The 27,319-nt window shown below is 45.8% G+C and overlaps 1 non-coding gene across 1 annotated transcript; it reads left to right on the top strand.

The window, feature by feature from the left end:
- Positions 1 to 21,257: 21,257 nt before the first annotated feature.
- LOC147692384 (U6atac minor spliceosomal RNA) lies at positions 21,258 to 21,389 on the top strand. The gene has a single exon (XR_015300276.1). It is a non-coding gene; the product is annotated as a U6atac minor spliceosomal RNA (small nuclear RNA).
- Positions 21,390 to 27,319: the final 5,930 nt, after the last annotated feature.

Here is a 27,319-nt window from a genome sequence, read left to right as displayed (position 1 = left end):
TTTGAAGATTTTTGTTTGGACAGGGGACTAGAAATAAATACTACAAAAACTAAGTATATGGTTCTGACTGGTCGCAAAACTTGCGGTACAAATAGACATTTTAGAGGGCTGATTAATATGAATGGTTCCCCGCTGGAGCGAGTAGACGCTTTTACCTACCTGGGGGTCACCCTTCAGAAAGACTTGGGGTGGTCCAGCCAACTAGACATCGAGGTCTTAAAACTCCGCCAGCAGGCAGGTATCCTTCTAAAAAATGTTTCCTCCTCAGCAACTAAGCCCATTAGCCCTCTATTGGAAGTATATGGGATGAAGGTCCTAGGTTCGGCCCTATATGGAGCCGAACTATGGGGTTTTGAAGATCTTAGGAAATTAACGCTAGCTGCAAATGAATTTCTTCGAAAAGCTACTAGCGTCCCCAGAAGTACCCCCTTAGTGCCGCTAATGTGGGACCTTGGAAAAAAGGTGGTCCAGGACTTAGCCTTTTTGCGTCCAGTTCTTTACTGGCACCGGCTGTGGACGACAGAAGAACTACAGCATTATGCCCAAGGACTGAAGGAGATAATGGTTAAGGACACGTCCCAAAGAATTCATTGGCTTAAGAACATCAAGTCGATACTTTCCAAGCTAGGGATGATTGACTTATGGGAGGACCCGGAAAACGCTCATTTTCCCTCCAAAAAACTATTAAAAGAAAAATATTGGGAGATGGTGATCTCTGAAGCAAGGACAGAGGGTCTTTCCGCGCATTTAACTAGTTGTTTCATGGACATTAAAGCCCTACCGAAACTGGAACAATATTGGGATATTATTGGCAAATAACAGGATCGCAAGCTCTATTTCCAGCTTAGAGTAGGATCACTCCCAGTAAGATCTTTTACGGTTAAATGGGCAGATAAAAGTGGAATCGACAGATGCCCCAATTGTGAGGAGGAACAAGAGACAATTAGCCATTTTTTATTCTTTTGTCCCCTGTACAAAGCCCCCAGATCGATGTGGATCAAGCCTTTATGTAAACTACTAGGGCTCCAAAGACACGCTGAGGCTCTATCTGAGAATTTTAACTACAGACCCGATGCCTACAATTGCTGTTGCCGTGGCTAAATTCCTGAAATGGGCCTGGGTAATCCACACAAAATATATAGCGGTAAAAATGTGAAGATTAAATTGTACTTGTCCTTGCACTTATGGGTCAACACTTGTGAACTTTCGTGCAATATTCCCCTGTATTAATGTATGTTTATTAAATAGTTTTTATACCCCTTTTAAACTGCAATTCGACATAGTCTACTTTAGTTTAATACTCTTTAAAATATTTATTGTATGGATTTTAACGTCTTTTTTATCTACATTGGTGTAATATATGTATGTATACTTTTATGACTTAATTATCGAATAAAGTTTGTGAATGTGAATGTGACTCTCATTTGAGCAGATATACTGCATGTTATGGTAAGGGCAATCAATTTCAAATTTTGGGCTGAGGTAACTACTAAATGCCATGAAGCTTTGAAAACATAATGTATAAGGAGCACAGCATGTGCTGCTTTTAATGTGTCACCTTTCAAACATGGGCCATCTACAAAATGGACATTGTTGGGCTGACTCAGACGTTCATCCTGAAAGTCTGATTTTGGCTTTATGCATATTTTCATGATATTTAGACACTCATATTCAGTTTCATCACAATCCAATTCATTTGCTGACATTTCTGTGAAGTTAGGGTCAAAGGTCATTGGGAAATATACCAAAGACCCTTGAAAACATTCATCTTTTTCAATAGGCACTGAGAGAGCGCAACCCTCCCTCTCACTGCAAATTGGTGTATTTTCTTTCAAATAAACTTTCATTCCTAGTGCTGGGGCGCGACATTCTTTCTCTTTCAACTCTAGGGATGCTTTTGTGCAGTTGTTGTCCAATGGAAGCAGATCAGACACACTCTTGTGTGTCAGCCTCAGGAAAGGCTTAGCCACTAGGGAAAGGTTTAGTAACCACTCTCTACAGCAGCTAACCATTCGCAAAAATGTCCTGACTTCTTTCTGAATTTGAGGTGGAGTCATCTTGGAGATGATTTCCACCCTCTCTGGTGACACCTTTCTACCTCTCTTTCCAATTTTGTGTCCCACACATTCATCTTCTTTTTGACAGTAATCCTGACTATTCTCTTGCAATGGCACTGTAATATGAACTTGGCAAAAATCAATAAGTGTAAGCCATTCTTCAGCACATGGAATGCGAAAAAATATATTGGCTGGATTCGGTACCACAGGACAACATGGAAAAATTATGCTTTTAATCTCGTGCATTATTTTGTTCTTTTCATTTATTTTCTGTGAACCTGTGATCAGAAAATTACACAAACTCCCAATCAATTCCATCAAAAATCCTTTTATTGATAAAATTCCTGCAACTGATGGTGTTCCTAAATACATGTCATTTGGTTCTAATTTTAATAAAACATGGTCTGCACATTTTATTAATCTGGCATCCTTCTCTGTGAACTCTCTTATTTCTGTGTTTATTATTTTTTCCAAAGCAGAAGGTAATTTTTCAACTGACGTTTCTGAAAATAATGCCACAGCTGTCTCTTGTTGGGCCATTTTAAAATGTACATGCTCATCAGGAATCTGAAAATGAGCATTGTCTGGTATACAGTAATCTGTGCTTTTTAATTTGCAAAACAATTATTTTCCTGCTAGGCCTGAGTCACAGACAACAGTTTTGCAATTTTCTTCAAATTGGCCTAATTTTGGTGCAAATTCTTCTAAAACTTGGTTTGTAATTTCTTTGTTTAAAATTCCTGCAACTAAATCTGGACTTTCCGCTGCCTTCACAATGGACTTGGTAAATTCAGAATTATGAGGGTTAAAACTCTCATTTGCAAACACAGTAACCTGTTGAACTGGGTTCTGATTTTGTTTCTGGAAATATTTCACATTTGCTCTGAGCAACTTATTTAAATTAATGTTAGCATTATCCATATTTTGTGGGACCATCTGTGCTTGAAAAATTCCTGCCATTGGTACCTGTTTCTGAACTGACATTTGCATTTGCTTAGCTGGTATAGTTTGCATCTGCATTTCTCCATGTTTTTGTGCATCATGTTTAAATGTATATTTCTTCTTCCAATGCTCAAATATGTTATAAAGATGGCGAAAGGACACATTTTCCAGCAGTACAACATCATACCTGAATTTGCACAAACCAAAACACCTTTACTTCCATCCTGTGTTCTTTTAATCTGTACCCAATCAAAATCCTTTGCTGGCACTCTGTCCTTCAGGAAACAAATCACTGCTATATTTTCCTCCATAACAACAGTAAATGATGGTGTATTCATGCAAACCCTTTTCATTGTCTCTTCGCTTGGCTTTTTCACAACAACTTTAGATTCAAACCACAATTTAGTCTGCATGGCAATGTAAAAGAACATTTCCAAATTAATGCACAACTCCTTTAAAATTTCAACAAATCCATCAACGTTTGGGTAGCACAGCATAATTCCGTCTCTCAATTGTGGGATTATGTTCAGAAATGCTGCAAATTCACTTTTATTCTGTGGCATATGCACATACATTTCTCCCAAATTTTCTCTCAATGAGTAAGCAAAAGCTTCTCCCTCATTCTGCTTATTATTTTTCTCAATTAAATCTGGTGGCTTCTTTTCCTTATCCATTTTCCTTGCTAGGTCTGGTGGTTTATTTTTCTTCTCATGTTTTCTTGCCCACTTGTCTCCTAATTGCTCAAACCCATTGCATTTAAAAATATATTTTATTTCTGCAGTGTGCAAATGCATTCCTGAAGAACACATTTTCTCATTTGCTTCATCATCCATGTGTACCCTAAAACCTTTCTGAAATGGAAAACTTCCTGAACCATCAGTTTCATATTTAGGAGCCAAATCTGCCAGTTCACTATGTGTAGTTAATACACATGCAGCTGTTTCCATACTCAGGGAAATTAATTATTTTTACTGACACTGGTTCACATTTTCATTATTTTAACAGCAGGGGCTGTTAATTTCTTCATGTTCAAGTGTTGAATTTAAAACACTAAGCTGTCTCTCTTTTTCGGGGTATGTGTTAATATGTTCCCCCATGTTCTCTATATTTTTAATCACTGATGCTTCCTCTAAGCAGGTTTGAAAAATCCCATTTTCAAATATATTTATTTTATCCTGGGCTGCAGATGTTGTAAAGGCCATTTTTCGCTCACCTTTCAGTGCTTGGGGTAATTTATGTTCAATAATCTGTGTATTCTGAGTTTCTGAAATAAACCCTGCCATAATCACTGATTCTGCAGCTCTTTGAACCTTTTCAGTAGGGACCATATTAATTGGGACAGTCATAATTTTTCTAGTTATTAGTTGTGCGTCTGCAGTTTGCAATTCTTTAACTGAAACAGGCACATTTGAAACAGTAACACCTGGAGGTATCACTGTCAGTGCTGAATCAACAGGTAATGGGTTAATATAAAATTTCTGCACAGTTCTCTCAATTTGTGTTTCTCTCTCAACAGTAGCAGTAGCCACTGTACTACTTACGGGTACACTATTTTCAGTATATTTCAAGGGAACCACATAAAGTGGTGGACACTCAGTTTACAATGCATCCATTATTTCATCCCCTGAATTATTATTTATTTGAAGCTCTTTATCATCACTAATTCCCTTTTCCTGCATTTGATGCTTCACCTTTTTATCCTCAATTGCTTTCTCTCTTGCTGCTTTTTCCCACATGCGTATGGCCTCAGATTGTGCAGTTTTAGATTGTGTCTTTATTTCGCTTAACACTTCCCTTAATTTGTCAATAATTTGTAATTCAAAAGTATCATATTCTAGAAACCTCAAAGCACCTTCTTTTTCAGTAATCTTGCACCATTGGTGAACCCACATACATGTGTTTTGTCCCAAATTGCTAGACATAAAATGCACAGGTGTTCCTTTAGGAGCATCACCAATAAAAAACAAATGTTTCACTTTACCTCCTAACAGCTTCTTTAAACCTTCAAACATTTTCATGTTTGCAATAGTTCAATGCAATTTCTTTTTTCCAAAGCTGTCAGTCTCAATTTTAGTCAGTTTTACTCCTACCATTGACCCTCCACAAAATCTTACTGCAATATTTCTCTTAATCAATAACTCTATTAGTAACAACATAAATACATTCACTACTCTGTCTGTTGTGCTAAATAAAGGATAGATTTATATTCACTGAGAGTAACACATTCCGCCTACCCTTCACAAAGTAAGACCTTCCGTTTACTCTTCAAACACTACAGGTAAATCCCTTCCGCTTACCTTTCACTCAAGCTCAGAAGAACCTGCTACTCCTTTGGACTTATCCCTTCTGGGATATATTTAGGCCAAAGTTTCACCAGCGAACCCTTTTGCTGTCAATCAAGCTCAGAAGAACCTGCTACTCCTTCGGTGTGACCCTTTCTAGGTGATATCAGACCAAAGTTTCACCAGCGAACTCTTTGCTGTCACTCAAGCTCAGAAGAACCTGCTACTCCTTCAGTGTGACCTTTCCTAGGTGATATCACACCACATTCTAGCAGCAAACTATTTGCTATCAATCACTCACACTTTTACACAGAAAATAGTCCCTAATTTAACACTGCCAGCCCTACCTAGCTTCTCAATGTTATTCCAACAGACGAGTAACCTCAGTGCAGTGTGGCTTCCATTTACCACCCTCTATTCCTTCCCGGGATTCTCCCACAGGTGTGCATACCTGTGTTTCCAGACAACATAGAACAAGACACTTACTTAACATGAAGAGTTAAAACATGTAATCAATAACCCAAAAATTATGTCCTATGAAATAACCAATATAATCAATAACACCATCAAATCAAAATGAGCAAAATGTCATCAACAGTAAAAAAAAACCTTAATATTTTAAACACTTCAAAAATACATCCTAGAACATTAACAATACTTCACAGCCCTATTGATGCTCACACCACTTCTTCCAGTACCGCTTTGCCAGTCTTTATGTTCTGAGCATTAGAGTCAGGAATCAGGACTTGGACATTTTATCTAAATTGGGCAATTATTTTACTCCCCTCTTAAGGTCAATGATCCATTAGTTGAATAGTTGATGGTGAAATCAATAATAATTAATCAACAAACTAATCAATAATAGCCATCCTCTGATTACCAAAAACTGATGGAGCGGTAATTTCTTCTGGTAATTTCTCAATGCAAAACCCTCATGCTACCTCTAATTTACCGCTGAAAAAGGTGTTGGGCCCTTCACACCATGTATTACCTTCAGGAGATTTAAATAAACCTGAACAGTCAAACATGCAATTATTATTTAAGCCAATAAAGAGAGTTGTTGAGTATTTTAAAGAGTTTTATTTTCTAGTCAAAAGTTATGTTTTTCTCAGACCCTTATATCGATCAGGTTACAGAATTTGGAAAACAGGAAAAATAGCATTAATACAGAACACATTACAGTCTGCATATAAGCATTACATGTAGGAAAGAAAATGTGGCGCAAAATATCAGTCAAAAACTCTTACAGAGTTTCTAAGAAAAATAGTCTTGCAAAGCTAACCAATAATTAAATAGTTGGCACAAATATCCCATTAAGAGAAATAAATGCATAAGTCAAATACATTTTTTCAGACCTAATTAATTAGTCAAGGCATAAACTTAAAGTTTAGCATCTAATTCTAAAAACCCTTTCTATCTGTTGCTGCTCTCTGCATCTCTGTCTGTGTCTAAAGAGCAAGCAAGGAGTGAGACAGCCCCTCCTTCACCAGACCTCAAAGGAATGTGGCCTACTGTGCCAAAATATGACGTGCAAGGACTCTTTGAAAAAAAAACTCCCCTCTCCTCTGAAGCAATCTCCAACCTATCAGCTATCTCCCGCGACGTTCTCATACCTAACCCATGTGAATTAAGCAAAAAGCAGAAGTGAGCTGAAAGCCAGCCAGTAAGCAAAAAAAAAAACAGCTGAGCTAAAAAGTCATATGAGCCTAGAAGCCAACCACGCCTCCAAAGAGATCATTATTTGTACTCTAATTCTTGGCAGACTACACAAAAATGTTGCATCTTCAGAAAAACTTGTACGTAATTGGTCAGCCATGATGGCATGAGGTCTCACTATCCTGACTCATTCTAAAATCCTGACTATACCAGTTTTAACAAAAGAAGCATACATGAGTAAATACATTTTATAAGTTTGCAACATTTGCTAGGAAAAATGTTTCATTCTAATTCTCTTTCTTCCTTCCACAGAGCAGTCTAGATGGATACTTTATCTAACTGGTACATTGGCACAATCACAAGAATGTTTCAAAGTACAAAGAGGCCTTGACTTCTTCGTGGTTCGAGTCAAACAGATCTGCACATGCACTCTTCTCTCAAATGCAAGTCACAGCCTTGCTGGATTCACAGGCAGCCATTTAATTGTAGGCCCAAAAACAAAACGGACACAAAAGAGAATATTAATGTCATGTAAATCAGCCCATTATGTTTCCCAACTCCATACTAATACCACTTATAAATGTTTACCTAGCCAAGCTATTAGTTTGAAGCAGCTTTTCTATTATTTATGACAACATGCAAAATAAATGTGCAATGTGCAACATAGCATTATTATGCATTTAGTGTAAATTTTAAAAGCACACACAGTTAATACAGCGCACACAGTTAATACAGCGCACACAGTTAATACAGCACACATAGCAACAAGCTTTAGTGTTTTAGATAGCTTTTCATGCAAAAAAGCATATAACCCCCACATGCATCAAGCACTTTTTCATTCGCAAACGGTGCGATTCCTTAAAATCGGCCGTTTGCGAATGCAAAAGTGCTTTTTGGGATGCATGAAGCAATTTTAGAATTTGCAACATTGTTGCGAGTTCTAAAATTGCGGGTGCTTTTAAGAAGTCGCAGATGTGGGACTTCTTAAAAGCAATGCATCATCACTTTGACAAGTGAAAATTCGCACTTAGAGTTCCAAATTTACCGAGTGGTTGAACCACTCGGTAAATTTGGAAAAAGTGTTTAAAATGCTTTAAATGTTTTTTTTTCAACATTCATGTTACGGACACACATGTCCTTAGGACATGTGTGTGTGCAACATGATGCGAAAAATACATTTCAGGGGTCCATGGGGGGGTCCTTTGGACCCCCCCCCTGCACCCATGAAATTTTCTAAGTGCCACTCGCAATTTGCATTGACTCCTATGGGCCTTTTTGCCCATAGGAATCAATGGAAATTGCGAAAATTAACTTAAGAATTCGGTATTTCTTTGGGATTCGGTAAAAAATGCGATTTTTACCGAATCACAAAGAAATACCGAAAAAAATGATGCATAGCATTTTGCATTTCCTAAATAGCGATTCCTTAATTTTCACTATTTAAGAAATGCAAAATCCTAGATTGATGCATGTGGGGGATAGCCCCATGTGTAGTGTTTGGTGCATTTGTTAATTCACACACATTATGAAAAGAGGTGTTATTAACTGAACATGTTTATCAAAATATGCAACAAGCCAAAGTGTTTTAAGACAGGAATAGTGAATTTAGATTACAAGGGATGAGCTGGGAAGAGATAAACACATTCTATTAATCTTCAAAGCTAAAAAGGCCACTTTTCTCTACACTGCAAAAACACATGTTAATTCAGCACAAGCATTTCAGACTGACTAGGCCTTACTTTCATATTTTTCATGGGCCATGTGTTCTAACTTGCACCAAAATGTACGCGGCAATTTAAATGCAGTCTGTCTGAAGCACAAAAATAAACAATGCCTGACTGCAGATGAAATCTGCTCCATCACTGGCATCACCTCCCCCCACATGATAGTATCAAAACAGCGCTTTCCTGCACTAATTGGCACTTGCCATCTATATGACCCATATCAGTTGCTGTATATAACAGTCGCATAACCCCAAAAAATTCATAAGTGGTCATCACCCATGGAAGCTAGTACTGTACGCAAGCATCACATCTGGTTTGCACTATTCAAAACAGATATTACCCCACTCAGCCAAGGAACGGTCCTACAATCAACGACGTGGGAACTTTTATTATTTGGGCATCCTTAAAAGCAATGAGATTTTTGAGAAATTTTCAGAGCGCATAACGAAACGAGCAAAGGTCCCCCTGACTAATTATGCTGCACCGAACAAAGCCACTAGACAATAATCCGGGACATAAATTGGGGTGATCCATATTTTAGACCAAAATTATTAAAACATAAACCCAAAAGTCTGAGTCCCAGGACCGGGCTATAGCTGATACCAACTCTGTACCACTACCCGTCGGAGTAGCATATGCCTTCGTTCCATCGAGTCATTCTGATGTATATCTCCCTGCCTTCGTGTTGTTTGGTTTACCAATTGCACGCTCCTATTCTGGGTGTTCTCTCGCGCCGTTTGCAATTCACGTTTTGTTTGAGCCCATTCATACTTTCAGCCATCTTTTCTTCTAACACTTTTGCCATGGTGCACGCTGTTATTCTAATAACAATTTCAGTTTTCAAATAGTACCACTGTTTTCCCGACTCACCATATGAAAGGAACTGGTGTAACCATGCCCCAATATATAAACTTAGGGGCAGATTTATGAGGCCCTTGCGCCACGTTTACGCCGCTGTTGCGTCACGCAAGTCGGCGTAAACGTGGCGCATCCCTACGAACGATTTACAACGTGACGCATCTAGGCAGATGCGTCACGTTGTAAAGCCCTGCGCCGCTTGTGGGCGTTCCGGCGCAGGGTGGGCGTTCCGGGGCAGGTGCGCCTCGCAAAAGTGGCTGAGTGAAATCTATGAGATTTCACTCAGTCACTTTTAAGCCAATGCTGCGTCAAAAGCCTGCGCCTGCTTGAAGCAGGCGTAGGTCTTGACGCAGCATTGTTAAAATGGGGCACCCCCGAGCCTTGCTGGAGCTGCGTCGCGCTTGCGACACAACTCCAGCAATGCGACACATTTCCGGCACAGATGCGTCACGCATCTGTGCCGTTTTTGCACCATGGTGCGCCGCATTATAAATGCGGCGCACCATGGCTGGCGGAGCTGTGGCGCACTGTGGCGCATGTTAACTGGCGCATCCCTGGGGATGCGCCAGTTAACATAAATCTGCCCCTTAGTCAATTAATCAACCTCAAAAAACGGAACAGCTCCGTACATGTTATATCATCGCGCACTGTCTCCACTCTAACCCTTACTTACAATTCATGCATTCTAATGTAAATTCTGCATGAAACTTCTAACTTAAGACATTTACGGAAGTTTTGCATTTCAATTTAAAACAAAAATTCCCATTCACCTACCAATGCATTTTTTTGCTGTTCCTTGTACTGGCGCAAGAGCCACTGTCAGCATCAAACGCCAATTGGTCAGCCACAGCAATTCCCGAAGGAAAACATTGTAATCTTATCTCACATAAAAAACAGTATTACACCAATTATCACGCTTCTTTAACAGTGCAACATTGCTTAAAGCTAATGTCATCCAACCCTCCCACCAAACCTGTTGCACTGCAAGGCTAAACAATTATAATGTCCCATCAGCGAGACTTTAAACAGGGAGCACATGAAAACAAATGTCTTTTTTGGTGAATACCAGATTTTCGAAGTATTCGTTTATGTACTACTACCAAAGTTAATTTCGAAATTAAAACATGCGGTTCAGGATAGGCTTTTATTTATCTCCATTCTATAGGAGGGAGATTTAATGTGCTACAGTTATTACTTTGCCAGTTATTGTTTTGCAGTAATATGTTGTTTAATTCTAGGGGGAAGTGTATATATCCCACTCTAGACACTGATCCAAAATCAAGTACAACACCCTAGGAGAAGCCCTTGCGCACTTAGGGGCATATTATCAAGGGGGTTTATCTCCGCTTTTTTGACTTTAAAAGCCAAGAAAGCGGAGATAAAATTATCTCCCTATTATCAAGCTGTCGCTAACACCAGTTAGCGACAGCTAATAGGAGATAGCGACCATCTTGGGCCCCGCTTTGCATTTCAGTGATATTTATCACTAATGATATGCAAAGTGGGCGTGCCAAGATGTTAGCGACTGGAAACAGTCGCTAACATCGCTATCTCCTATTACCAACGTTTGGAGATATTCGCGCTAAGCGCGAATATCTCCAAAAGCTAACACCTGCCCTGAGCAGTTCTTAGCCATGTTATCCAATGGGAGGTGGATAACATGGCTAAGAGCATTTGCTCGATAATGCATGAATATCGCTGACTTTTCAGCGATATTCATGCATTGCGGCCGTTTTTTATCGCATTTGCGATAAACCTTGCTAATAGCAAGGTTTATCTGCGTTAAAAATCGCCAATGTGCGGCGATAATTTTTGTCTCTAAACAAGTTAGAGACAAAAATTATCGCTAGTTGTTGGTAATATGCCCCTCATTACCTTCACTGGACATCGATGTCTCTTCCCACCTAGTTGCCTTCCATACTGATTGACATACCACGTGCTGTCATTTGCCCTTAATGCCTATAGTACAAGTCAAACCATCGCACAGCATAGTATTTCCCTGCCATAATGATGACATGTTGCTGTTGTGCTATATAAAGAATTTCAAATATTAGGTTTATGTCTATCGCTAAGCAGGATACAATGAGTTAACCAAACAAAACAGCAATTGGAAACATATCAGGGGCCAACTTATGCAAACATTGTAGTGAGGCAAACCTGCAAAATGTGATCTTTTGCACCGTTCTAGCTGCATCTGTAATTGGAATGGACCAACCAAGGGCCATATTTACAAGGAAGTGGAGGAGTGCAGCGTTAGCCGACTTGGCTTAACACTGCGCTCTGCCACTTTTGAAAGGTAGGGCTGCATCGTATTTACAAGAATACGGTGCAGCCTTGCATGTACCACTGCGGTGGTGCTAATTTAACTGCCTAGCACCAACGCAGGCACCCGAGTTGAGGGGAATGATTGTTTTTGTGCTGGAAGGTGTCCCTTCATGCACATAAACAATCTGAAATGGTGTTTTGAAACTTCTATAGGTGCGGCTGATGCAGCACACATAGTTGTTGCAAAACGTAATTTTTTTTAAAGATTCTTTATGTGCAGGAAGGTGTCCCTTCCTTCGCATAAACAAACAATGGCGTTTTGCTGTGCCTATGTGTGCTGCACAATGCAGTACACATGGAAGTCCACAGGAATGAATGTCAATTACCGAATCGGTAATTACCGATTCGGTAAAATTGTGAAGAAGTCAAGGGTGGCAGGGTGTCACTTTGACACCCTGTTGCACCCCTGATTAGTGCTGGTGTGCACATGTGTGTTCTTAGAACAGGAGTATAAACCCATCAACCAGTTGGGATTGGGGTATAGGTAAGTGTATATAAAACAGTATCCCAAGGGGTGTGATTTAATGAAACAATAAACAGTATCTAATAAGGACATCTATACAGTATTATCCTAGAGGAAAAATCAAGGAGTCAATTATTTTGTTCATGATTGTGCTAAACAAGCATCAATTTATGATTTTTCAAAATTATGAAAGGCAGAATGAATAAATACAAACAGTTAGTGCAAAGTGCAAATATATACAGTGAAATTCCAATGGTTTCCAATTAGTTTAGTATTTTGGTTCAGAGTTCATTTAGGTAAACCACTGAGGGAGCGCCTAAAGTCTGGCTGTGTAGTCGACGGCGTTTCGATCCGTATCACTATGGATCATCTTCAGGACAGGAAGGGCTGGGTGCAGTGCGTGGTCCAGTGAATTCCTGGCCAAAGTGTGTAGCCTTGAGACGAATCAGGTAAGGGAAGATCTTGATCGGGGTCGTGGAGCACAACAGGGTAATGGATGGTCCAGGAGGGGCAAGGGCCGTGAGGTGGCGTAAAAACGTCCACTGCGGCGTCAAGAATTTCAATTATCTTTAAGCTGAAAATGACGTCTCCAGAGGAAGGAGCAAATCGTCTTCTCTCTACCCGATGGATCCAATGGCGGCAGTCAGTTGCTAGTACATACATGCCCTAAGGGCATGTATGTCTGTCACATGGCACAGGTGTAAATGCACATTTATGCATTTACATAGGAATTCCTTATTTACCACCAACTAATAGTTGGTGGTAAATAACGAATTCTTAAAGCCCAGAAGCACTGTTTTCAGTGCTCCCTACATATCATTTACCGATTCGGTAAATACCGAATCGGTAAATGATGATTCAGTAAATACCGAATCGGTAAATACTGATTCATTATTTACTGAATCAGTAAAATAGCCTCCTACATAGGGAAAGGTTTTACCGTCGGTAACAGCCGAAATCCGACCGGTAAAAGCCTACCTACATCTAGCCCTAAGTTTGCTGATGTTCAAGCCTCAGGGGGCCGGGATTTGCATCCTTAGAGAGTAGTGAGGCTGGCGCGGTGGTTCCAGGGGCATCTCCTGGGAACCCGGGTAAGCCGCACAGAACTTTTGAAGTCTGAGGCAGCGAGGTGTGTGCCAAGGTGGGTCCAGGAGGCCTGGTGTAGCTATAAGGAGCTTGTAGCTCGGTTCGGTTCGGGTGAGCGTTGGTCTTTAGCGCTCTATATGCATCGGGTGGGGGTTCGATCCTCCTATTTTAAAGAAAGGTATAAAGAAAAGAGCGTACTTCAATAATTATAAATCCATCTATTTGCATTATTAGTGATGTTGAAGGGTTAATAGTGATGTTGAAGGGTAATTGGACACTTTACAGTGAAGAAAGGGATGGATTAAGAGAATCAAGTCGGGCCTCGCAAGATGGAGTCGGGGGTGGGAGCGCGCTACATAGTTGCCTTTTGTAATTGATGCAAGTTTTTTTCAGACTTGTGTCAGTGCGCTGATTGTGGCATAGTGGTTACGTTTTGGCGCGTCGGTGGCTTCAGGCAGGGTTCGATCCCCTATGATCATTGATTTAAAAAAAATATTAAAATAAAAAAGGAAGTAGCATTAGCTGGGAATGGTTGCTGAGGCCAGTTTCACAGCGTTTGGGTGACTTGGTGACTGCAATATGCTTCTTCGCGATGCGTTCTTTGTTTGGGGTGACTAGCTCGTGCAGGAAGGTCAGGCCCCGTGGGCTGAGTTAAGGCCACTTGCCATGCCACGCATGCTGCAGCGGTTGCGGCATGGCAGGATGGGTGGGACGGGCAGCTTTCTTTATTCCTTTTTGATGCGGCCCCCAGGGGAAGTGAGGTCGACAGACCAGTCTTCCCCTGGGGTGTTCGCGCGATAGTAGGACAGGTAGGCTAGGATAGGCTGGGGGGTGGGCTTAGGGGTGGGGAGTTAGGGAGGGTACATAAGGCGACAAGGGAGGAAGTCCTTCCTCTTCCTGTTCCCGGTGCCGCAGGGTAACAGTTAGTTTGCAGTGGTGTTGGGTGCTCGTTTTTGCAGGGCCTTGAGTCAGGGATAGCTGTTAGGGTCTGCAGGGGTGTGGGTCAGGGCGCCGCTGGTGCCCCAGTGTGGTCCTGTAGGTGGAGTGCTTGCTTTTTTCCCCATCGATTGAGGGGTTACGTGTTTTGCCGGCAGGCGCGCTCTGCCCTTGGTTCAATTCATGCGTTGCGTGTGAGGCGCGAGGCTGCTGAATCCCACGCATCTCGCGGGCGGGACCTAGGTGCCGAATCCCACGCATCTCGCGGGCATGCGCGAGGTGCCGAATTGCACGCATCTCGCGGGCACAGTAGGCTTAGGGGGACACGCAGTGCGCAGGACCTCAGTGAAGGGGGGGCCATGGCGACACCGGACGCGGAGGCGGTGCGCGAGGCTCTGCTGGTGTTGGGGAGGGCCGGTAGGGCGGACCTCTTGCAGCCAGGAGTTCTGGATCAGGCGTGGGTCGGCATGACCCGGACGCCGAGGTCTGCATCGGCGGGTGTGGTGGCGGTGGTGGTGGCTTGCATGGACGAGCCGCCACCGGCCCGATCAGGCGCGGGTGGGAGGGGTAGAGGCAAGAAGCAGCCGGAGGCGCCTCTGCGCGGAGGTCGGCGTAAGAGCCTCCCTGCACGGTTGGGGGATGTGTCAGTGGGGGTGGGGGGAGGACTGGAGTTTACGGCGGGGGCGGCGCCGCGGTCCCGGGCCGCGTGCCGCCGGTCATGCCAGTTGGCAGCCCAGCCCCCTCGGATTCGGAGGGGTACAGGCTGGATCAAGGGGGCATTGATGAGGCCATGAGGGAGGACAGTGAGGCCAGTGGTCAGGAGGGCGAGGTTGGATCGGAGGTGTCTGCGGGGGAGGAGTTCACGCTTGCGCTGTCGGAGGGGGAGTCTGAGCCTGAGGATGGGGGTGGCCCGTCAGGGGAGCAGCCGGTGGATTTGTCCAGCGGCAGGAAGGGGGTAGTGAGGGAGCCCGTCCGCAAGGGGAAGGGCCCGGCCAAGGCACTTTACCAGCAGGCCGGAGGGGCTCACCCGAAAGTGGGGCGCTCTGCCCCACAGCAGGAGGCAGAGGTTTCCAAGGAACCCTCCGGGCAGGACAAGTGGTATGCCAGGTGGGCGCACATGACTGAGGGGGAGAGGATCCGCGACCAACGTCGCATAATTGAGGAATCTGAACAGGCATGGCAACGTTTGTGGGCTGCCAAGGAGGCGCGAGCGGGTGGGATGCATGGGGGCAAAGGGGCCCGGCACCTGCGTGTGGGGCAGGCTTTGGTAGAGGCCATGGCGGGGGGACCCCTGGGTCACGGGGTGAGTAGGTCTGGGTAGAGGGGTCAGGGACTGCTCTGGCGGCGCAGAGACCTGGTGGCACTGGGGCCTCCCCGGGCACAGACGGCTCGGGGGGGCGGGAGCAAGCCAGTGGTGAGTGCTGGCAGAGGCAAGGGTGGGCCGGCGGGGCGCAAAACCGCCTCCAAACACCGGGACGAAGCAGCAGGGGGGTCCGCGGCGGCCTAACCTCCACCGAGGGAGCGCGCAACTGCAATGCTGGAGTGCGAGTTTATACCTGGAGTGCGAGGGAAAGGTGCGAAACGAGTGGTGAGTGAGGTGTGGATAGTGGCAGCAGTGGAAGTGGATGAGGAACAGTTGGACTATGAGGACGAGGATGAGGAGTTGGAGGATGGTGAAGTGCGTGACGATGAATGTTGGGGGAAAGGGGGAGTGACAACAAGCAGGATTGGTGTTTTCCAGGTGGCACAGGACGGCCAAAGGGAGTCAGAAGCCGGCGGATGCCCGGAGGACGGAACGCAGAGCTCCAACGACTTTGTCAGGTGAGGGCGCATGGTGGGATGCTTGGGACGAAGGTCCTAGAGGGGGGTGCAAGAAGGCCTGCCGGTCGGTGGGTGTGGGGGACGGCTCTGTGCGGGATGTGGGGGTCTTTGGGGACACGGGCCCGTTCCAAAGGATGGTAAGAAGCAGGTTGTGACAGTTGTCTTACATGGGTTTGGCGATGCCACTCGGGTCGTATTTGTCGGAAAAGACAAAGGCCAGGATTTGGAAACATGAGTATGTGGATGTTTTCAAACTTTTACATAGAGAAATTCAGGCGAAGGAGGGGTCTAAGGAGGAGGAGTGGGAGTTGACCAGGCGGCCGAGGGTGCCTGTGACAATGGAGAACTGGATGTTGGCGTTCTTGATATACGCGAGTATCTATTGCGAGAAGCATGCGGACAGGGCGAAAGCATTGTTTAAATATATGGATGTGATACAGAAGGCCCAATTGCATTTTGGGGGCTTTGCCTGGTTGAGCTATGATGACGAGTTTAGGGCCAGAATTAGTGTGAACCCGGACAAGCCATGGGATGACATTGATCAGAAGCTTTGGGTGCAGTGGATGTCTTCTACACAGGCGGCGGCATCTACTCATACGGCGAGTAGTCTCCCAATTGCGTACCGGCCTTTTCAGCCTCATCCCGCCCAGTCTGGGGCGGGGGGTTAGGGAGTGTCCGGGGGGTCAGAAAGTCAGGGAACGTGGACGGGGGCTGCTGGACAGCTGTAAAAACCTGGAAACACTGGGGCCTGCTGGAACTTTAATAAAGGTTTCTGCACGCGACATCCATGCAAGTTTAAACACGAGTGCTCCAAGTGTGGGGGGTGTCACCCGGTCACACAGTGCCTTACTCTTGCCACACCTTCAGAACAGTGGAAGATTACCAGGGGTAGGGCCAATCTGGGCCGAAGGGCCCCTACTCCGGTTAAGGTGGAGGCCATGGGCCCATGGCTCTCTAGGTACCCTGATAGAGAGGCAGCTTTGAAGATTTATTGGGGGTTTGTGAAAGGATTTCGGATTGGCTATCAGGGTCCCAGGGAGAGGCGTTGGGCGGAGAACCTGCGTTCGGCAAAGGAATTGCCTGAGGTGGTGGCGAGCAAGTTGCGGCAGGAGGTCTCGGAGGGTAGGATCGCTGGCCCATTTGACACGTGGCCAATGTCAGACCTTATCATTTCTCCACTGGGGGTGGTTCCCAAAAAGGAGCGAGGGGAGTTCAGACTGATTCACCATTTGTCGTGGCCTGAAGGGAGTTCGGTGAATGACTTCATCGCAGAGGAGGATTCCAGGGTGTTGTATGCGTCGGTGGATGATGCCGTTGGCTTGGTGAGGGCTTGCGGGAGGGGGGCAGAGTTGGCCAAATGCGATATCAAGTCGGCCTTTCGCCTCCTCCCCATTCACCCGGCGGATTTTTCTTTGCTGGGCATGCAATTCGAAGGGGCCATCTTTGTGGATATGGTGCTGCCGATGGGTTGTGCGATTTCTTGTGCGCTGTTTGAGACCTTCAGTTCCTTTTTGCAGTGGGCTTTCGTGGAAAGGAGTGGGCACTGGCTGGTGTCACACTACCTGGAGGATTTCTTGTTAGTCGGGAAAGGGCTGACGGGAGAGTGGGGTGAGGCTCTGGGACAGTTCCAGTTGTTGGCGCAGGAGTTTGGGGTTCCATTGGCACCAGAGAAGACAGCGGGACCTAGTTGTTGTTTGACCTTCTTGGGCATTGAGTTGGATTCGGTGGCGTGGCAGGCGCGGCTGCCGGTGCAGAAGGTGGCGGAGATACAGGATGTTTTGACACAGGTGATTGGCATTCGCAAGATTGATTTGAGGTCGTTGCAGCGCCTGCTCAGTTTGCTGACTTTTGCGTGCCGGGTGGTGAGGGCAGGGAGAGCGTTCTGTAGGCGCCTCGGCATGGCCATGTCGGGGGCGGTGCTCCCTCACCACAGGGTCAGGGTCATGATGGGAGTCCGGTCGGACTTGCATGTATGGCTGGTGTTCCTGGAAGAATTCAATGGTGTGTCTCTGGATTTTGCGCATGACAAGATGTTTGGCAGGTGCAGCTCTACTCTGATGCGGCAGGTGCAGCAGGTTTTGGAGTTTTTTGGGACGGGCGTTGGTGTGCAGAGCAGTGGCCGGCTCATTGGCTGCGACAGGGCAGGAGCATTGCATTTCTCGAGTTCTTTACCCTGTTGGTGGCGTTGGTGGTGTGGGGGCCGGAGTTCCGGAACCGGTCGGTTTTGTTCCATGTTGACAATATGACGGTGGTGGAACTGGTGAACAATCAGAAGGCAAAGGATCTGCGAGTGCTGCGCCTGCTGCGAAGTTTCAAGCTGCTCTGCTTGCGTTTTAATGTGCCTTTCCGCGCGCAACATGTGCCTGGGGCGAGTAATGAAATTGCGGATGTGCTATCTCGTTCGCAGTGGCAGCTCTTCAGGAGGCTGGCGCCGGGAGCAGAGGCTTGCAAGACCAAGGTGCCGGAGGGTATCTGGGCCTGGGGGGAGTGAGAGTGGTGGGTTTGGTCGAGAAATCTATAGCTGAATTCACGAGGTGAGGTGAGCGTACAGGTTGGCATGGTCTGAGTTTGGTGCCTTTTTGGGTTGGAACAGGGCTTCGTGGGGGATGCCCCAGGGTGACTGTGAACGGGGAGTGGTGCATTTTGTTTTAAATTGCATGGACAGAGGATTGTCGCAGACTACGATAGCTGGCAAACTGGCTGGCATCTCGTTTTACAGCATGGTTTACTTGGGTTTTGATCCGGCCAGGGCGGATTTGTTGAGTCGATTGTTGAAAGGTTGGGGTCTCATGAGGTCAGAGGGGGGAGCGGGGATTTGCCGTGTGAAGCGATCACGTTTGAGTTGTTGACGAGAGTGCTGGGGGAGTTGCCCCACCACTGTTATGACGATGGGGAGGTGGCGTTGTTCCGATTGTGCATGGTCTGGATGTTCTTCAGAGCATTTCGGGTGTCGGAGTTGTTGGGAGTGCGTGGTGCTCCGGGGCGTTTGTTTGAGGATGTGAGGCTGGATGGGGCCCAGCTGGTTGGGTCGTTCAAAGACGGACCAGATGGGTATAGGCAAATGGGTGTGGCTGAAAGAGAGCGGTTGTGCGGGCGTGTGCCCGGTGCGTGAGTGGACGGCTTTTTTGGGACGAGTGCAGAGGTCGGATGGAGAGATTTTTGTACATGCTTCTTTTAGGCGCTTGACGTCCTTTCAGTTGTTGGCTGTGTTGCGGATGGCTTTGCGGAAGATTGGCAGGGATCCAGCGCGTTTTGGCACTCACTTGTTTCGTATTGGTGCGGCTACGGCGGCGGCCGGGCTGGGTTGGTCCTGGGAGGAGATTCGGGGAATTGGGCGCTGGAGGTCCTGCTGCTGCGAACGCTATGTGCGTAAATGAAGGAGGTCGGAGTCAGGGTAGCCGGGGGTGGGGTGCTGCGGTTGTGTTACAGATCTGTTTTGCTGTGGTGTTAATCTCTTTCTCTTCGTAGGTTGCGTTCGGGGGCCAGGGGCCAAGACGTTTACCTGGATTGTTGGACACTCCTTTGTACACTGGGCATCAAAATATGCGGACAGGCAGGTGTACGGTCGTAGCCTGGGCCTGCGGAGCAGTCATCAGGAGGTCCATTGGTGGGGTAAGAGTGGGATGTGTTGGGGCGATTTGTTGCCCTGGCTGACGAAGAAAGTGTCTCAGCTGGGTTGTCCGGACATGCTGGTTATCCACCTGGGAGAAAATGACTTGGTAAAACTGTCAGGAGTGTCCTTGTTACATTTGATGCAGAGGGATCTGGAGGCAATGAGGAGCAATCTGGCTGGCGCCTGTATTGTTTGGACAGAGTTTGTGCCACGAAGGATTTGGAGGGGGGCACTTAAGCCTGCTGCCATGGAGAGGGCAAGGTGGAAATTGAATAGGGGGATGAGACTTTTTTGTGATGCTCACAGAATCAAAGTTCTGGCACATGTTTGGCTCCGGCATGAGGAGCCCCTTCTGTTCCGTGACGACGGTGTGCACCTTTCGCACATGGGAAATGCTTACTATCTAATGGAAATGCGGGATACCATCAGCCTGTTGTGGAAGGAGTCTATCTGGTGTAGGCGAGATTGAGTGCGAAAGGTGCACGTTTGGTGGGGCAGGCAACCGCCCTCCGGGGGTTCCCTGGGAGGCAGGACTTGGGAGGGGTGGCGAGTCCATGACGGGCAGAATCACCCTTCTGGGGAGGCTGTTACAGGTGCAGGATGGGGGGTGTGGTAGATGGAGGTGAGATGACGGGAGATGCTGGAGGAGGATGAAGATGAAAGGGGAAAGTGAATGGTATGAGTGAAGAGGTCGTGGTGTGAATTGGAGTGAGTAGTGGAGTATGTGAATGGATGATGTTTGGAGGTCATGATGTTGGGGGGATTGTTAACTGTTATTGATGTTATGTTGAAATGTGGTTGTCATACCTGTCCTAATAAATGGCCTTTTACGCTAAGACATGCGTGTAGTGGTTAATTGCGCAATGTTTTTTGTGTAGCGCGGACTTTGTGACAGGCTCATGCAGGAAGGTCAGGCCTCGCGAGCTGGGTTGAGGCCGCTGCGGGCATTTTGATCGGCTGCATGTTCGGACGTCCTGCGCCGGTCCCGGCATGGCAAGAGGAGCGGGGTGGACAGCTTTATTTATTCCTCGTTTTGATGCGTTTTTTTTATATAGCGTGGACGTTACCCGAAGGTGGAAGAGCGCTTTGAATTAGGAACAGTAATGATACATGAGGAGTAAGTTACTAGTGACCATATTACATAAGCAACCTTAAGTCATTACAGGAGGAAAGTGACATGTGTGCAAGTTACAAAAGCGTACAAAGTACCAGTAGAAGCAGCAGTGAACTTTTGGCAAGGCACTGGCTTATTTTGATTAATGCTGAGGTGGCAAATACAGCTTGTGTGCGATGCAGGTTATTTGTGGTAATTGCATCAGCTTTCTTGCACAAGTCACTAGAATTTGGGCGCAAGGCACTTATTATGTACGGTCCCTACCGCATATTAACTAAATGAAGGCCATTTTTAAAAATAAATATATAAATAATAAATAAGTAAAAAAAAAAAAAGGTCCACCTCGTAATACAAAGTGGATACCTGGGGGATAACCATTCGTGTGGTATGAAAGGAGAGAAGGTTAGCACTCCCCTTGAACAGGATGGAGGAGGTCTTAGTGTCCTTTACAACACATATACATACGGTTAAGGCACTGCCACTTACTTTGTGGCATTTAACTATGTGTTGTGGGCAGTTGGTTATGGGAGGTATGGGCGTGCAGAGGCAGCTGGGAATTCAGCTGTGCTATTTCATACTCCTGAAACAAAATGTTTTCATAGCTGCAATGCAGGAGGGGTAATAAATGAGATATATATTGTCCTAGGAAACTGCTTCTGGTTTAGAGACATGTAATTTCTACTCCAGACATAAGTGCGCATTCAAGGTGGAGACCACCAAACATTGACTGCTTGTTTTCTTTTCTTTAATATGCTGGTGGGAGGCGCATTGCGTGGGCATGGCAGTTACATAGCCTCCAGACGGCACCTGGCAGCAACTTGAGGATGGCTGACATATCAGTACCGGCACACCGGGGTGCAGGAGTCCGGGTCCAGTGTGGTAACAGTTTAACGGTTTGCATGTGTCATGCCACAGGATAGGCCTTGGTGCGGGAGTAAAAGCCAAAAGGTCGACTTGGAAGGGGGGAAGCATGCAAGTGAGTGGAGTAGGAGTGCTGCAGGGTATCCACATCGGGGCATAGCAGCATGTAGGGGTAACACTCTTACTTGGATACCGGTCAAGGTTTATAGCCGTACCGATAGGCATGGGAAGGTTTTCGTGCCCCTGTGGTAATTTTGGCATGTGATAGGCAATTGGGCTCAGCGATAAATATAGCCTGGCCTGTGCAGAGCCAGGCAGTCCCTCTCCTTGCACCATAATAAGGTGGAAACACTACTGGCACTCTGCCTATATAGCGAAACTTAAATACCGGTCACGGTTTATAGAGGTACCGAAAGGCACGGGAAGGTTTTCGTGCTCCTGTGGTAATTTTTGCATATTATAGGCAATTGGGCTCAGCGATAAATATAGCCTGGCCGGTGCAGAGCCATGCAGTCCCTTTCCTTGCACCATAATAAGGCAGAAACACTACTGGCACTCTGCCTACTATAACTTTAGTTCACAGCACATGGGCGGGGACAGGACTAGGGTCCATGGTCTGCCACATTAAGTAACATGTAATCAGCAGGGCCGGGGAGGTCGACCCAGCAAAGTTTTCCTTCCAGATTTAATTGAACTTGCGGGGCTGAGCGCCCTGGCGATAATAACATTGGCTATTTGCCACTGGCTTTTGCATTTTGTTTGGTCCCAATACTTTGCCCATGTCCAATGGTGGCTAAATTTCTCTGGAAGTGAGTAGCCCCGGGTACCCTCGTCTGGGTCAGTTCTGTACCAGTCTACATACCTATGCTTGCAGCTATTCACATGGCTGGGGTGTGAGCAAAAGGGGCTCGTTTATGGGATTCTCTTGCTCCTTCTAATAAGTTACAGAGCCAGTGTGCAATCCTTATCGAGGCAATTGGCTCAAAAGGACCGACAACTTTGGTGCCACCCTACTAGTGATAGTAGCAGTATGCACGCGGAGTAGCAGGGCTAACCAATTACTAAGGGCTTAAGAAATGTTGCGGTAGCACGTTGGGGCCTGCTGGCACAATCTCTGCAGGTGAGTGTTCCGGAATAAGGTATTAAATACATGTAATCTGCAGCTACCGTTGGCCTTCAACATGGGCAACACAATCTGTCTTTTTTTGGGCACTCGCATTAAATAACGATTGATAGGCACTTTGGTTACATAAAGGCAATAAGCTTGGAGGAATGGATCAATGTCACAAGTTCAATAGCCCTCCAGTCATTCCAGGCACACAAATAATTAGCAAGACACCGCTTGGTTTACGGGGCGATAGGTGGGGCAGTTGTGGGGGCCACATTCAATTGCGATGCCATGCGCCCGTGATTGCAAATAATGAGATGGTGGCTTTGGCGCATTAGGGCCTGTTGGCACAATGTGCGGAGCAGGTCGGTCAAGCCGGCCAAATACAAAGTCAAATGTAAGGCCAACTGCCCTGGATTGCAAACATAAACTGGTTGCTGTGGTGCATTGGTGCCAGCTGCCATAATGTGCACAGTGCACAAATTTAAGGCCAAGCGGTAGTTTACAATGGAGTATCATGCCTAATTCCTTCCTGCCGTTCATCGGTACATGGCGATACAGTCTGCCTGGGACCGCTTGGTAAAGGTGATGATAAGATAAAGTATACACAGGTTCATATACAGTGCAATATAGTTTAACTTCATGAGGGGGGGGGGGCTTGCCCTAGGTCTTATCTCCATATGGACAAGCTCCAACACATGGGGAGGTTCAGCGATTGGAGAGAACCTAAGAAGAGGGTGCGGTGGAATTGTACATTGTATAGGCGGTGACGGGACTGACCTGCACGTGGTCCTGGACTCTACTGCTGTGGGTAGGCGCGCTATGAGGTGCCCTGTATATTATGTAATGCAATGTTTGCTGTAGCGCGTTGGGGCCTGCCGGCATGAGGTGCACAGCTGAGTGTGTCGGCCCAGTCGGCCAACAATGTAAGTACTTTGTGAAGGGAAAAGCTGAAATAAATTATAAGGTTATGCCTAATTTTCTTACTAACTGTGGCATGTGGATGGCGGAAGTTGATGGCTATGAATATTGTCATATATCCGAATAATACTTAATCCCGTAGTGGTTGTGTATATTTATGTGATTAATGGTCCACCTGTCAGTGGTTCAGGACTTCCAGGCATCACCCGAGGCTCAGTGGATGTGCCTTGGTTGTGGTGCTTGGCTCCAGGCACTATGGCTAGGATGAGGCATTAGTGGAGGTCCCCAGTTGTCATTTCCCCTACGATAGAGTGTACCAGTTGCTGACTGGGCTCTGGTTCTGGTTTGTGTTATCATTGTTTTAATTGGGTAAAAAGCATGGTAGTGGGCTCCTAGGATAACATACCATTCCTCCACATTTGGTGGTGTGGGCTTCACTTGATTCGCAGAGCGGAGCAGCAGTTTCCGAGGGTCCAGTCTGGAAAAGGCATGAAAGGCTGAGGGGTTAAGGCACCGTTGTTTTGGGGCTGTGGGTCTAGGATTGCCGGATATATATTTGCTCTTTTAGAACAAGTGTTGCGAGCCGGAGTTTTTCCCCCCACCCTGCTAATTAATCATACACGCGGTGGGAATAATATGGTGTTCCTTGCCAGGCATGGGGTACAAGAGGCTTTGTTGCAGCCATGGCTACCCTTCCCTGCCCGTAGCCAAGCCAGATCAATCTAAAAATGTAAGGCTAGGCTACGCGAGAAGCTACGCGAGAAGCCGAGAAGCTGCTGCTGCTTGCCGCTGCATTGGTCGTGGCTAGGTGGGGAACCTGTAGCCAAGTTAAGGCGGGTTGGGACCGGACCGACCGAACCAGGGTCTGAGCATGTGCCCGAGCCCATGACGGCCTGAGCCGGACCACTGTGAGTAAGAGAAGGCAACAGGTGGCAGTGAGGAACCGTGGTAGAGGAGGCTGAGGCTGAGTGAAAGTCGCTCCGCTTGTCGCATTCTGCCGTCCTACCGTATCCGCAGCCACACCTACAGGTTAAAGAAGGTGGTGGGGGAGAGAGCGGATCATCGGATCAGTGGCGGGTCAGTGGCTGTGTAGAAGCAGCTGTAGTGCCAGGAAGGGTATCGTCGCTGGAGCAGCCTATTGACTATTGACTATTTATCGGACTATTTATAGTTTTACTAAAGCCGACTAAGCTGCATTGAGGTAACCTCTTCTTTGGCGATTAGTAGGCTTAGCTAGAGAGGACGCGGGCACTATTATCCACTATTACCCAACCCCCTACTGATTTTTCTCCCCTTTTCTGATGTTGAAACTTCAGTTGAAGCTGCTGATGAGAGGGGGTTGCTGAAGTATTATTCTGCATCTAGTGTCCCGGGTGGTGATACTTGCGGCTATTGCAGGTAGTTTGACCTTTACAGTCCCCAAGCTGCCCCTACCAAATCGTCTACACGTAAGAGCCCCATAAAAATCGATAAGTGGGGTTGTTCCGGCTGAATAGCGAGGCTACAGTTAGAGAGAGAGAGGCACAGAGAGAGGCCCAGTAGGCCGTACATACCCCCAATCTTGCTTCCCTATTTGGGTGCCGGTTGGTGATGAAATCCGGTCGTCAACGCGGTGCCCTGCCGAAATTAAAACAACGCCAGAGGCATGAAACATTTACTGAAGCAGGGTTACAGTTAAAGACAGAGGAAAAAAACTGAGGGGGTTATTTTATCAAGGGACTGCCTGACGGAGCCAGCCGAGTCGAGTCCATCAGCTCTATCCCCTATAGCGCCTGGGAAGATTCAGAAGATATCCAATATTGACGCTCAACCGTCAATTAAGAGCTTCTTTTTTAAGTATCATCACACTCAAAAGCAAAATAGAAATCAAATTAAGAATGGCAACTCCAGTGCTGATTGCAGAGTATTATCTTCTTCTTCGCTAACGTCACCGTGTTTAAACAGTGCTCAGCTTTGTGAAGTTACTGATTGTAAAATTGATTTGGCTGTAGCAAGGCCTTGTGATAAGACGGACTTCCCGGATATGAACTTAATTTCTGGCCACTCTTCTCCATTGAAAGATCCTAAATCTAACTGGGGCCAACTTAAGACGATTGATATGAATAGACTCAAGGAGAAGTCTCCAAAGCCACCGCCAAAATAAGGTGGACCAGCCGATCGGGATAATTTTGGCGGAGGACCTACAAATTTCAGGAATGGAAAAGTTGAACATCAGATCTATTGAGAGTGGAAAAGCTGTATGTCCAGTAATTGATATCTCTTCAGGCTCGAATCATAGTGTGAGTGATGTGGCCGTAGTGGCTGATCATAATGCTGCTAAATCGCTCAATAAAGGAGGTGGAGATGTTTTAGTATTAAGTCCGATCGACCATCCTTCCTTAATTGAGGACGCTCGTCCTTTTAATTTGGATCATTCCAGTATAATCTTCGAGAATAGTTTCTGTATTAACAAGTCTGTTTTGGTTCCAGGTATGGCCAGTAGGCGCAATAACGTTAACTATGATATTAATGGGCAATGTAAAACTTTTAACTCTGCAGATTTATCTTTTTTAACAAAATTTCATGGAAATCTTCAGGCAAAACCCGATGCCAAGGAAAATAATGTTGGTAACTCAGATCGTGGAGTATGGGATTGTTTGCTTAACACTATGGATTCTATTACACATGCCCTTAATTTCCACTCTGATAAGTTAGACACCCAGGTGGCCATTTTAAATACTTTAGCAACACATGCTGTAGGAATTGATGCAAAGCTTCTTCAACTAACTAAGTTGATCACTAAAGTTCAAGCTGATAAAGAGAACCAGTTAATATCTTGCACTTGTGCTCAATTGATTGACAAAATCTCTGATCTACCATCAATTGTTAGCTCAATGGTCCACGAAGTAAAACTATTATCTGGTAGGAAAGTGGAGGGGAGAGACGATTTAATAAATACTGGAACCATAGCAAAAAATCCTCCAGTCTTAAAACTTTCCTCCCGCAGGTCGCTAGTATTAAAAACGTGGCCTTATGCCCAATAGCTGGCAATATTGGTATACCTTTAGAGATTACACACTCCCCTAAATCAAAGATAAATCAGGAGCTAAATAAGAGTAGCTCAATATTTAGTATGGCCACTGAAGTAATGGTAGTACCTGAAGTTTTATCAAAAAGGGCGAGAAAAATGTTAAGAAAAGCACATAATAAGTCTGCGCAGGATAAAAAAAAAATACCTACCGGGGTAGTAAATAATAGCGGCTCATTAACCACGAATTCTGGTCCCGTGGCTCTCTTCCCAATATTTAGACCTTTGACTGCCCCTCAAGTCAATAAAAAGTTTAAACAATCCGGTAAAGTTGGGAGTGAAGGGTCAAAGGAAGAGTCTAATCTTAATGTGGTGACCAAAACCCAGATACTAGTAACTCGAGAGAATCGAGGAGGACAAGACAAGCCTATTCCAGATTTATACTCCTATGAGGGTATTCAAAACTTTATTAATCAGAACGAGATCACTCCAATCCAAGAATTAGTAGGGCCCAACGATAATATACAAAACTATCCAAGGAAAAT

Source organism: Lissotriton vulgaris, chromosome 9 (genome assembly GCF_964263255.1).
Source record: "Lissotriton vulgaris chromosome 9, aLisVul1.2, whole genome shotgun sequence".
In the NCBI taxonomy this organism is placed as follows: Eukaryota; Metazoa; Chordata; class Amphibia; order Caudata; family Salamandridae; genus Lissotriton; species Lissotriton vulgaris.
Note: the sequence above shows the minus strand (reverse complement) of the source record. Positions and strands in the feature narration are given on the sequence as shown.